A 12,793-nucleotide genomic window follows, 5' to 3' on the forward strand; every position below is an offset into this window, starting at 1 on the left:
GATCTTTGTGCTAATGTAACAGTGAGTAATACAAAGAATCACAGACATCCTCCCTTTGATCTCCCAAAGATACGAACAGCAATTAAGATTACAAGCCCCTTTAAAAACCAGAATATTGGGAACATTCTGTAAGGAGAAAGTGAATGCTTCACAGGGTTTTTCAGAAAATTAGTGAAGAAGGGGAACCCTTTCTCTTTTATTGTGACCACAGGCTTTTTAATAGATATAATGTGGATATCCTTAACCTGCCGAGCCACAAACAGGTTGGTGGTGTTTCTAAAAATCGTTCCTTGTTTCTGGGATAGTGTTTAACGAGAAGAGTAGTATCTCTGTTTCAAACTGAAAGTCAAACTGAAGTCAAACGGAAAATGCATTGTCTCAACCACATCCTTAAATACACTGTCCTCAACAAGAAAATAACCCCAGCCCCTGGTACTGCACAGTAATCTTACGGACAGGTGTCAACATTCATTTTTCACCTGAAAACAGAATTCTTTCGGGATTTCCACTGCCTCATGCGATCTAGGAAATCATCTGATCTGATAGCTGCTGCTTTCAGTTTTGGAAGGAGAGCAGAGAGAAGAAATGAAACACAACACAGAAGGAGGAGAAATGAAGATTCTTCCACACTTAAAATAGGAGAGTTAGAGTTTTGCCATTGATTTCGATGGAGTGTGGAAGAACCTCTATCTGTGGTGGTAATACAAAAATCATATTGTAACACTGTCCAAATGAGCTAAGCGATCATTTTTTTCCTCCAGTGGATTTCTGAAGTGATACCAGTGAAATACCTTGGATATACATTGCTGTAAATGTGATTAGAAATCAGCTAGTATTTTCACGGGTATAATTCTAATCTTAAATCTTTACCTGAAGAGCTGTTCCATGAGATTACCATCTCGGGATTTTGGCTGGAACTTTAATTTTTGTAGGTTCTGCATTCTTCCTCTTGAGTCAGCAGGTAAAGTATGTAGTTGTGGCCTGCTGTAGTGGAGTGCCTGCATTTGTCATGCCACAGGGTTGCCATTCTTGGGGGCCAAGATCCTCGTGCCAAAAGCATAATGTCACCCTACTGGAATCCCACCCACGTGTGTCACTGGGCAAAGTCTTTTTTGTTAATGGATGAGTAAAATTTCACCAGGCTTTTGTTGTCATCACGAGGTAAGTAAGAGGGATTTGCATCTGAGCTGGCACATTTTCCATAAGCAGTTTCCAAGGCTAATTTAAGTCAGGTTGGCATGTATATCTTTCCTTTAAGCGGAGGCTGAGATTCCAAAGTCTCACAGGAGTTTTCCATAGGAAACGCCGCCCTGGGTATCTGTGTGCCAGACATGCCTGTATGGTATTTCCCGGAGCATCAATGACCTACTGTTCTAATGCAGAATCGATTGGCCACCTTGTGACGTCTTCTAAATACCTTGCTGTGGAGTTTGTTGTTTTTATGCTAGAAAAATAGGAATTAAGATACTCTAGCTGTAAAATATCTGTGGATTCAACACAGTGATGGTATGGTCTGGTTGTTACAGAAATAATACAGCTGTCCCCATTTACTTTGCATGGTTTGTTTTGGAAGGGCTAACAATTCCCCATGCAAGCGTCTTGATGTTTTCTTGTCTGATTAGCTAATGGTTTAGCTCTGCATTTAACACCTTTTTAAGGAGGGGATCTGTTATGGAGAAGACATACACTTAAGCATAGTTCAGGAAGGTTCAAGGCCTGTTGCTGCTATTTACAAGAAAGCCCCCAAGACCTGCCCTGGAGGACTTTGAGAAAGCATTTACCAGTGGGAGAAGGGGGCCGTGGCAGGCAAATATAACGTACCGGTTTCTTTTACAAGCATGTCATGATATATTCTGTTCATATTGCTTGTATTTCTTTACAGGACGTGCAGTGAGGGGATGTTTATTCTGATGAAAGTCTAGGCTTGATAACAGGAAACCAAGTCCTTTGTGCAGTAAATTGACCTTGAATCACACACAGACCTTTTTTCACTAACAGAGGGTAAGACTGTCTAAAACACAGGAAAATGGTGTCTCTAGAAAACAAAGTGGCATTTTGAGTTGGCTAGAATCTACCCAAGCCTTTGCCAGCCTCAGAACCGTGAATGTCAGCCCGAGCAGGTGGTAGAGATGCAGCCGCGGGTCAGGGACTCATCAGGAGAGCCAGGGGGACAGTTGCTTTTTGTCCCTAAATACTTTTTCTTAAAAGTTCAATCTAACCAGCAAATTGAAACTGCATGTCCATGTGGGTGAGGCACAGCACTGGGATGCGGGAGACATCTCTGCACGCCCCAGTGGGGGCATTCAGTGGTTTGTTGAAGGACTTCCACTCTTCCCTTCCACTCTTCCTCCCCTCTAGAGAGCGCTGGCCTTTGGGGGCAGGAGCCACATCTCATGAGCCCTTGCAGGAGATGATGCCATTACAGGGCTTTGATCTTGTCAGACATTTCTAGATGCTTCCACAGCATTAATAAAACAGCATAGTGAGATGCAGTTTCATTAATGGCCAGTATTTCCAGAGTGAAGGAGCTCTGCTTACATGCAAAAAAAGGTTATTTTTTTTTCTCTCTGCTGTTCCACCCTGGCATCTGAGACCTTTGCTGAGCTCTGCTCACATATCTCCAGCTGTCCTCTTCTACAGCTCTCCAGTCCCAGCATCTTTCCCCCCCATTTATTGGAGACTGGATCTTGTTCGTTGGAGGCAATTACTTGCCATTGATCATTCCTACTAGGCCATAAGATCAGGCATCAGCTGGGCTTTGGTGATTCCTAGCTGTGTCCCCTAAGGAGAGAGCTGGGAAGGGACAGCACAGGTAGCTCACGACCACTGCATTACCTATTCTCCTAAAAGCTTAGGTCAACTACCTATTTGTTGGGTTAGTTTTCAACCAGAACCTTTCCCTGATCTGGCTCCCCCCATGGCCAACGGGCTGACAATGGTGCAAGGGGAATGGTGAAAACAGGCTCAGGGGCTGTGTGTGGGGCAAGGAGCAAGGAGCTCTTGTTTTGGCACCGACCTCCACGTAGACCAACTTCAAGAGGAGCAGGAGACTGTAGCACAGCACATGGCAAAACTCCCCCAAAACAATCTTGGTGTTATTCCATGGTAAAGAGATTCTGAATCAGTGCAGACTTCAGACACGTGGAAGATATTGGTAAGCACGACATCTAGACAAAGCGTAGTTGCCTGTACACAACCAAATATTTCCTCTGGCTTGTGGTTGTTTGGCTGTTACCTGGTTTCCCTGCCGATGCAGTGGAATTACACTGAAGTAAAAAACAGAAGTGGGCCAGTTGCCTGACAGCATTTACTTTCTATTTTCAAAGTACTGCAAAGAGAGCTTAACCTGAGGCTTTGGGGCAGGAATATCCAAAAAAAACCCCAAACACTCTCAGCATCTCTATACATTTTAGATAAGGCCAGATGGGCTCATCCAAAGATGCTTGCTGCTTGCGCAAAGTTTGGGGAAGCTTCGTGTGCTTGAAAGCTTCGGGTGACTTGGAAATCGGACCCACAGTCAACCCACAATGCTTCTGTGAAGTAGGTCCAAGTGCAAGGAAGGATTTGACACAGATGTGTCAATTTTCTGCTTTAAAAGAGACGTCAGTTTGCAAGTAAATTTGCCATGTTGGTGGTGTTTCAGAGGGCCATTACCTACTTATTTTCAGAAATTATTTAGCCGATTGGCTGGCCGGCTTTCCCTTTCCCAGGCTGTTTTAGAGCATGTAAGAGCTGAGCTACTTGGCTACAAGAGATTTTCTTCTCTGAAATTGGCAGCTGCTCATTCCGGAAGAGAATCAGCATATTTGGCCACTGATTGCAAAGGAAAAGGGAAAACCATTATTTTTCCATTTCACTTATTTAACTATCCAGTGGGAGACATTGACTGCATTTGGGTGACCCTCATTACTAAGGCATTGCTAAGGCTTCCCTCCTCTGCCCGTCGCTTAAAAGTAGAAAATAAAAATATTCAGTTCTCAAAAATGCATATATTCTCCTTGGCTGGATTAAGAGCAAGCCGATGCCAAGTATCTAATTGTATCAGGCCTTACACAGCAGTATATTCAACGTCACGGCTTCATGAGTCAGGATTTTCTGTCTGAAAAGGATCACGTCAAGAAGCCTGGGACAAAAATTCCCTATAGCCCAGCAACAGAGCTTGCTGTGTAAGAAGCTCTGTTAGGAAAGGGTTAGATGTGAAAGTCAGATATTTCTGCCCGGGCATCCTTCCACGTTGGACAAAGGAAGTACTCAGTAACGGTCAGTGAGGCTTCTCATGACTCAAGTGCTTTGATAATTGCTCCTGGAGCACAGTGTGTGAAACTCCACGAACCTGCAACGCAGCCGGCCATGCCGGTGGAAACGCGAAGGGTGGGTTTGCTGATGTCAGGATGCCTTTGAAGTCGCTCCACAAGCGCCTTGCCGCTTGGGTTTCTCGAGCTGAGGAAACCGTGTTGGACTGAAGTGTCGTGGCTGTTGTTCAGACTTGCTGTGATCTCACGGTAGTGTGCTGAGAGCTCCTCGTTACGTCATGAGGGCTTTGCTTGTGTCGTAGTCAGCCCTGCGTGCATCACCGTGGCAGGAAATGCTGCCCGTGGGCAGACTTGGATTTTTCAGTGTCTTGCAACTGGTATTTCCTCTGCTTTCCGACAATAATTCCATTAAGACTTCATCCACAGATCACAAGGTTCTTTGCAAAGGAGGTTGAACATCTGTATTCCAGCTATAAAGAGGGAGAAGCTTAAATTCAAACTGGAAGTGACTCTCCTGAGGTCACACACCTCTGCCAGGAGTGATGTGGCGGAGGTCTCAGTTCTTCAAGGTGCTCTCATCAGATGCTTATCTGATACTGCGTGGACTTCTGTTAAGAGTTTCCTTTGTTAATCTGGAATATTATTAGAGAGACTTGTGAAGCAGGGCTTTGGGAAATGAAGTTTTTGCTAAATTCAGCTCTTTGCTGGATCCCATCTCACTTTCGCCTGTGGTCTGCACCTTAGCTGTGTGTTCTGGTGACATTTTATATTTGAGGGAGGCTTCTAAGAGAGGTCCCTATAGAGGGATGTTTCATTGATGCTGAAGCTGAAACCCTTTCTGATGGTGTATTCGCCCTAATTTGAGGTGTTTGAGGGGTCTAGCTGAAGGCCAAAGGCCCTAAACACCGTATTTGGTCAATGAAGAGAGATCAGCTCTTTCCCAGGATGATTCAGAGCAGAGATGGACTCTTCTTCTGAATCACTCTGAGGGAAGTCTTTCATCTCTCTTTCTCTGTTATCTGTAGAGGGACGTTCCCCCCCTAATGTTGGTCTATGAATGAGCTGGTGTGAATACCCATCCACATCACGTTGGTCTTGAATAGCAAAGCCAGTGGACTTGCTTCTGTGCCCTTGTATGGGATGATGAGAAGTCATGCACGGGCAGATTATTTTGCATCTGCGCACCGAGGAGGCTTTGCATCTTCCTCTGGAGCATCTGGTGTGAGTTACTGCCAGAGGCCGAGACTGGCTGGATGGGCTTTAGTTCTGATCTGGCCGTTCCTGTCTTCCTTTGATCTAAAATAAGGTTTAGCCATCACTTACTGGTGCAGGAAGGACAAGAATTTTGCTGACTGCAGTATTTCTGCAGCCTTTTGAGAAAGAAAGAGTCACTTTCCTTGGGTTTGGTGATCCCGGAGATTAGAGTTGATCCCCATAAATCCTGCAGTGTATACAGCATTCCCGGGAGGTGTGTATGGGCCACCCTGCGCCTGCCCATCCCTGTGCGAGCATCATCATCGGGTGGGTGCGAGGCTGGGGCGAGGTGGGCAAGAAGACGGTTTGACGTGTAACAGCAGAGCAAAGATGGAATGAAAATGTATGGGAATCGTTCAGGGGTCTGAGCTTTGGGTCGTCTTCAGGTGTTTTCGGTGACTATTTCCCACTCCTCAGAAACTCAGTTTTCTGCTGAAAAAACTGGCTTGCGGAGAATTTGTGGGAGGACCCTCCCATGAGGCGCTTTGGGAGCCGCGCTGCACTCGGGGGACAGATTTTTGAGCCTTATCTACCGGCATCGTCTGAAGAAGACGGCAGGCAAAGGAGGGTGATAAATTTCCCCCGGGTCCAGCCTTCTGCTTCCAGGACGCGGCGAGGGCTGTGCTGACATACTTAAGCCGAGGAAGGAGGGAAAAACGTTCTTCATTCTTGGCGGCCCACCTGCTCTTTTGCTGCTGTTCCCGCAGCCAAGGAACATACCTTTGCTAAGAAAACACATGAACAGGCAGCTTTTTGCAAGGAACTGAACCCATCTGCGTGGGCTGGGAGGAAGAGGGAGGCCAGCCACGACAGCTGCCCCCCTGGTAGGCAGGAGGTTACAAAGAAGCCTTGATGCCTTCTGAGTAAGAGCAAATTCTTAAGCAAAGCGAGGGTGCAGATTCCCCTTTGCTGGAAGCAAGGCAAGTCTGTTCTTGGTGGGAAGTTCCTTCTCAGGGACTCACCTGGGGAAGACAAAGGGGAATATGGAAATCACCAGGCTGTGTGGGACTGCGGGGCCGCAGCCTGCTCCATTGATGGGGCAGAGCGGGTCCAGCCCTGCGGCAGGCAGCAGTAGCGTGGCTTCCTTGGTGTGTCGGGAGCGAGGTGGCTCTGCGCCCTTGGGCTTTTGGGCTAGACGTTCTACCCAGGGAAATAAATGCATGAACAGCCTTGAAAAGAGGCAGGAGGACCTTGGATTTCCCTTCACTCAAGCTGCTCTGCTTCCCGGTGCTCTCCCATCTAGAGTCAAACAGGAGAAGCTGCCTTGCTCTTCCCATCCTCCCCGTGGTGTGGCACGCTGCCGGGAGGGAACCATCCTCATGGACCCGGGCACTCAGCTGTGTCCCTGTATCAAGGGTGGGCAGCACCAAACAGCCTCCTCCGCTCTTTTCCCCAAAAGCAACCGCCCTTCAGGGCTGAGAGGTGCCTGAACTCCAGGGAACAGCAGCGTTTCACACGGTGCCTCCCTCCTGCCCTGCTCCTCGGGGTTGCCACTTGCTCGATGTTGACATGCTTCATGGTTAGACCAAAATCCTGTGCTCTAGACCAGGCTCAGGGTGTGAAAGTTAACTGTGCCAGCACCAGCTCGCGAGCGGGTCTGGATGTCTCCCAGCACATTGCACTGAGGGCTGCGGGCTGACCCCCCCCCCCCCACGGGGCCACGCTTGCATCTGGCATCCACACATCCCGGTGTGGATGGTAGGTCACCACTGGCCGGGTGTTTCGGGCTGGGATGGAGCATCCACCGCCCGCCCGCATGCGGCGGCCCGTTCCTCCCCGCCAGCTGCCTGCGGCGCCCCGAGGAAGCGGCTTCGCAATTCGGAGCAGAGGAAGTGGCTGCCAGCGCGTTGAACCGCTCCTGGCAGCGGCGCGGGCCACCGCCAGCCCTGGCTCGGCCGCATTTCCTTCCCCTCCGGCTCCCGGGAAGGGAAGCTGCAGCGCCTTCGCCCTCCGATGCTGCCCCAGCAATGTGCCCATCAGCAAAAAGGCTTCGGGGGCACCCCGGCTGCCTCGCCGCCTTTTGGACCAGCCCCGAATGAACTTTGCAGAAATTGTCCCAAAAGGGGTGACTAGCAGGGTCAGGAGAGCGAGGGGATTTTGGAGATAAGAGTGGGATGAATCCGGCCAGCCGGCCGGGTGCACATGGGGCTGGGGAGGGCTGGGTGGGGAGAGTTATTACCCCAGGTTATTTTTTGGAGGAGTTTGGATATTTCTAGGGAACTACCCTGCCTGTGTTTTCTGCCCAGCTGGGTCCCTCCTCCCCTGTGGTTATGAAAAGATGTTTTTCATCCAAAAATGACTTGGTTCCCCAGCCCCTCTGCGAACCTTGTGACACTGCCTTTAGCAGAGGCAAAAAGTGGTGATCGGTGCTCAGTGCTTTCCCACAATAGGCTGGACACTGCTGTAAGGAAGCCAAAAAAACCTTCCGGCTCCAGAAGGGATTTAGACCAGCAAACCCATTCTGCTGCCTGAATTCAACCCCTTCCCCTCGACGTCTCCGAGCGGCGGTCGCCTCCGTCCGCTCTCAACCAAACCGGTTGCACATCCCGGCCAGGAAGTTGAGGGTGGGAGAAAGTCTGTGGAATTGGGGACCGATGCTCCAAGATGCTGCGGCGAGCGGCTCTTCCGTGGGAGCGAGCTGCCTGCTTTGCATCCCCGTCCTGCCTCTTCCTGGGGCTCTTCAACAGGCAGCAAACCCAGCGCATCCCCAGCCTGGCCGTAGGAAAAACTCCCCTAAACGTCTCTCACTGGTCGAAGCCCAGGGTTTATCGTCCCACCCTCTGCTGACGGATAACAGATTGCTCTGCCTGGCTCCGCCACAGCCCCTGCAACTCCCACCCCACCTTTTCCAGGCTAAGCAAGCGCTGGGCTTTTCCATCCTTTCTGGCAGGCTGTGTTTCCCGTGCCGGCTGGGTCAGGGCTTTCCTGAAGTGTTCAAATCATCCCATGAGCTGGCGGCTGGGGGAAGAGGGGTTCCCGTGCCCTGCCGGCTGCTGCCGCGGTCGCTGCCAGATCACACTCATCCGTGCTTTGAAACCTGCTGGTGCCAGCCCTGCTTCCCACCGCTTTCCCATCCTCCGGCACCATTTCAGTGGTCCCCATCCAGCTCAGTCCCTAAACCTGCGCCGACACCTTGCCGTCACCCCGGCTGCGCCGGTAACCGAACCTGTGCCCGGCGGTTACCTCCGGCTGGATGCCACCGGCCATGTGCCCGCTGGGACAACATCGGCAGTTCTCCTGCCGGCTCGCTCCGGGTGTTTGCTGTGCAGCGCTCGCATGCAGGCAGCTGGAGGAAATCAGAGGAGCTGGTTAGAGAAAATCTGGGCAAAGGCAAGGGAAAAAAAAAAAAAAATCCTGGGACCTGGCAAGATCCTACGCAAGTTTCCATGAGAAATCCAACGTGGCCATCGCTGGCCCGCGCCTGTGCTGGAGCCCTCCCAGGCCTCTCCCGGGGTCAGCGGCGCTGCCAATGCCCACCCAACTTTCGGCAGAGTCCTGGCCAAGCCTGGTCCCGTGGCCACGGCTCCGGCGGCTCCACGAGCCCCTTCTCCCACCGCTACCACTGCCGCCGGTTCCCAGACACCCAGGGAGCCGACTGCCTCTTATTGCTCCCGTGACATATTTATTGCTATCAGTATAGTCTTTAATTTCCTTTGTTTCAGAATATCTGACGGCGCAATTAAGAAGGCCTGAAGGGAAGCGTGTGTGCTCGGTCATCAGCCCTGCGGTTACTGTCTGTCTGGAAGCGGCGCTGGAGCTGGGCTCGGGGAACAGCTGCCAGGCTTCCAGGCTTGTTTTCATTTTCTAAGAGGTTAGCTGAAAGCCCAATGCGAAAAGACACCCATACACACCCAGAAACCCCGCCACACACACAGAGCCACACACACACATACGGAAACACACACATAAACACAGATGCGGGCCGCCATGGGGAGATGTAAACAGACCCGTGTGCGAAACCAGCCTCGGGGACGCGGGACGGGACCTGCGCTATCTTTGCTTTTAACAGGTTGCGGCGCGGTGGGACGGCGATGCCGCCAGCTCGGCGTGGGGAGCGAGGAGCCTGTTGCACTTTGCAACTCCGAGCTGTGAAGCGCAGCTTGTTCTGCCCCGGCTCCCGGGCGATGGGGCAGGTCCCTCCCGCCGCTTGTCCGAGACCTTTTGGGGGAAGATCCCGGTCACAGTAGCTGCGAAGAGGCACAGCTGGGGCTTGTTTCCTCCCAGACTTGGCTGCGAGGCGAGCATGCGAGGATGCACCCGGGGTCGGAGCTGCGCAGCTCTCCCTGCCGGCACTGAGAGCCAGACTGGTCCCCTCTGCCCAGGCACGCTAGAAGGGGTGAAAAAAGCTTTAATATTAATTGCAGCAGGGTTAGAAAAGGAGAGAACCTTTCACTTTTTGCCCCCCGGGGGTGGTAAAACCTGGTCCTCGAGGGGCTGTGGCTCCTGGTGCCCTGGGGACCGGTGGTGCCGGGGTGACGAGCACCGGGGAGAGCCACTGCTGCCCCACACAAGGCTGACGTACAGCAGCACCGAGGTGGGGTGTTTGGCATCACCAAGATGGGGTGACCACATCTTCCGCATGGAAAGCCCCATCCCGGAGCCCGGCGGGCATCTCACCATGGATGCCAGGAGGAGAAGGGCTTCGCCCACCCAACGCTGCCCTCCCTGCCCCACAGCCATGCACAGAGCCCGTGTGGGAAATGCCAGGCCAGGAAAAAAAGTAAGCAGAAATCTTTCTAGGAGCAGACGAATGAGTCAGGCGCGTCGTTCTCGGCAGGTTCGTGCCTCACGGCGCCCCAGCTGCGGAGGAGGAGAGTCTCCGGTGGCTGGTAAAGGCTGGGTTCATGCTGCAGCTTCCCTGCTGCTGTGGGGGCTCGTTTGGGGCTTGCTGCTGTCTTCACAAGACGTGTAGGAACCTCCTATCTCTGGAGCCTCGGGCCCTTAGTCAAATTTGGTTGGCAGCCGCCGGCGCGCACACGCTCGCCCGGCGGGATTGCACGCACACCTTGTTTTCTTAGGAAACGAGACTCAAAGAACCAGTTGCTGGGGAAAGGAGAGCGTGACCTGTGCTGGGTTAGCACTGTCAATGCACTTCATTTTGTTGCAGTAAATTAACATGTCAACTCTTCTGGCCCTAAAAAGTATCTCAGATGCAGCTAAAGCCGGAGGAGATGCTTGGCATCCTTGCGGCGAGCTTAGCACCCAGCTGAGGGAGGTGCAGCCAAGCTCGGGGGGGATGGCAGGGTGCCCATGGGGGGCTCAATCGCTGCCCTGCTGCTGCTGTGGGCTGGGGGTCCGCAGTGGTGGGGTCCTGCTGGGGTTGGGTGGCACACGGTGGAGGTAGTGAGCAAGGTGCTATAGGGTCAGGCATCCCACCAGTTTTAGCTGGGAGCATCTCCCTTTCTCCCCATGGTGCCATTGGGCTGGAGGTGCTGCCGCTCCCAGGAGGTCGGAGAGCTTGGGGAGAGCAAAGAGCAAGTGGACACTTCAGAGATGGGCAAATTTGGTCTCAGTCGCGGCTGGTCTCTTCTGCCATCTCCCTTTTAACAGCGAAAGAAATCTCTGCTTTCCATTTTCGCTGTTTCTGCAGGAATCTCCACTACTTTTGCTAATTTTCTGAATTTTTGTCTGTCTTGGTAGGAAAAATGATGGCAAAGGGCTCATCTTCCCGCAGAGCCGTGCTGATGTGCAGCCAAAGATGGCACAACCCCCTTTGCTCTCCAGGGCCAGGGACAGCAAGCTGTGGCAGCAGGAGGGGCACGGGGGGCTTCAGTGGCGTGTGCCCGCTCGGCCGTGCCGTGCCACCCTGGCTCTGGGGACCCCAGGGAGCTGTCGTGGCTCCCACTTGGTCCCGGGGCTGGTCCTTCCCCACCATCCCCACCATCCTGGTGGGTCTTTCCCAGTGATGCCCGTTTCTCCAGGAGCCTGCTCGGGGCTTGGTTCCCAACTCTTATCCCTGCCAGCTCTCTGCCTCTTCCCCAAGTGCCCTCCCTTTCCTTGGGAAAAAGAAATCTTCCCCCTGAGCCCTGATTTTAACCCTCCCCGGCCAGGGGCTACGTAGGTTCGGGCCATCTGAAATGCCTTTGTTAAGCAGATGCACCTCAAATGGCTTCAGCCCCAGAGGTCCTGTTGCATTTTGGGCTTTGGGCTCACAGTCTGCAAGGGAGACTCAACGTCGCATGAGACCCTGAGCAGAGCGGGGATGGAAGAGCTGGGGCGTTCGCTTCCTTCCTGACCCTGCCGCCTGGGTGCTCTGCATGCTACGCGTCTTATCGGGGTCTGGTCGGGGTGCTGAGCGCTTTATCGAGGCTCCTCCATCGGTGGCGAGAGCACCCGCAGCTGCGGAAGTTTCCCCGTCTTCTGTTTGATGGCGATAGCTGTGCTGAGATAACCCCCGCCGTCAGATACCCGGGTCCGGCCCCCCCCCCGGGCGAAAGACGAGGCAGCATGTCCCGTCCTTGACGGGAGGTGATGGAGAAGGGTCCCCTAAGCCCTGAGCAAGGCGTAGGGGGGTTCCCCAGCCGGCTCCGAAGTGGGCTGTGGCAAGGAGAGGCCTCTCCAGCAGCTCTGCCAGGGCTGGATTTGACCCCGCTCCAAGCGCGCTCACCGTGAGACTAAACACTTGCTTAGCAAAGCTGCCGACAAGGGTCTCGGGGGACCACTGGGGATGTGTCATCCAGCTCCCGAGCCAGCCCCGAGCTCCAGCGGTGTCACACGGCGAGCGGCTCTGCCGGGGGGTCCGGATCCGGCCCCTGCCCTCCCCCTGGCTCTTGCCGGCCGGTGCCAAGTCCCCCGCCGGGCACGGAGGCGACTCTCAGAGCCGGGTCCTGCGACAGAGGTTGCGTTCATCTCGCCTCCAGCCCATTGTCTTGTTTATTTGTTACGGTTGGTCTCCAATTAAGAGTTTGAGCCGTTCGGGGCAAGGGCTGTTTCTTCCCATGCGAACGTGCGGTTCCCGCGCCGCTGAGCTGTGATGTGGTTAGGGACCCGCGGGAGCATCTGCTATTGCAGCAACAGTGCCCAGGGACGAATGCGTTTCAGATGGGCTCGGCAATTCTTTCCGTGCTCGGGCCGGCAGCCAGCCTGAGACGGTGAGGAAGAGCTGCCGGCCGGCCCTTTGGACGCGATGTTCCCCTCCTCGGGGACCCGCTGGGACCCAGCTTGGGGTCGGGGGCCTGCCGGGGAAATGGTGACCGGCCCAACGCGTGTCCCGAATATCGAGCCTTAGGAGGACCTCCCGGATGGGGAGGTGGGCACCGACGGGTCCGACCCCAGCCTGGGTGGAC

At 53.4% G+C, this 12,793-nt stretch overlaps 1 protein-coding gene across 1 annotated transcript in view; it reads right to left on the reverse strand.

Moving 5' to 3' along the window:
* Positions 1 to 12,793, reverse strand: part of TBC1D10A (TBC1 domain family member 10A) — a 182,184-nt gene that overhangs the window by 134,801 nt on the left and 34,590 nt on the right. The window lies entirely within an intron of this gene.

The sequence above is a fragment of the Harpia harpyja genome, chromosome 9, assembly GCF_026419915.1.
Source record: "Harpia harpyja isolate bHarHar1 chromosome 9, bHarHar1 primary haplotype, whole genome shotgun sequence".
NCBI lineage: Eukaryota > Metazoa > Chordata > Aves > Accipitriformes > Accipitridae > Harpia > Harpia harpyja.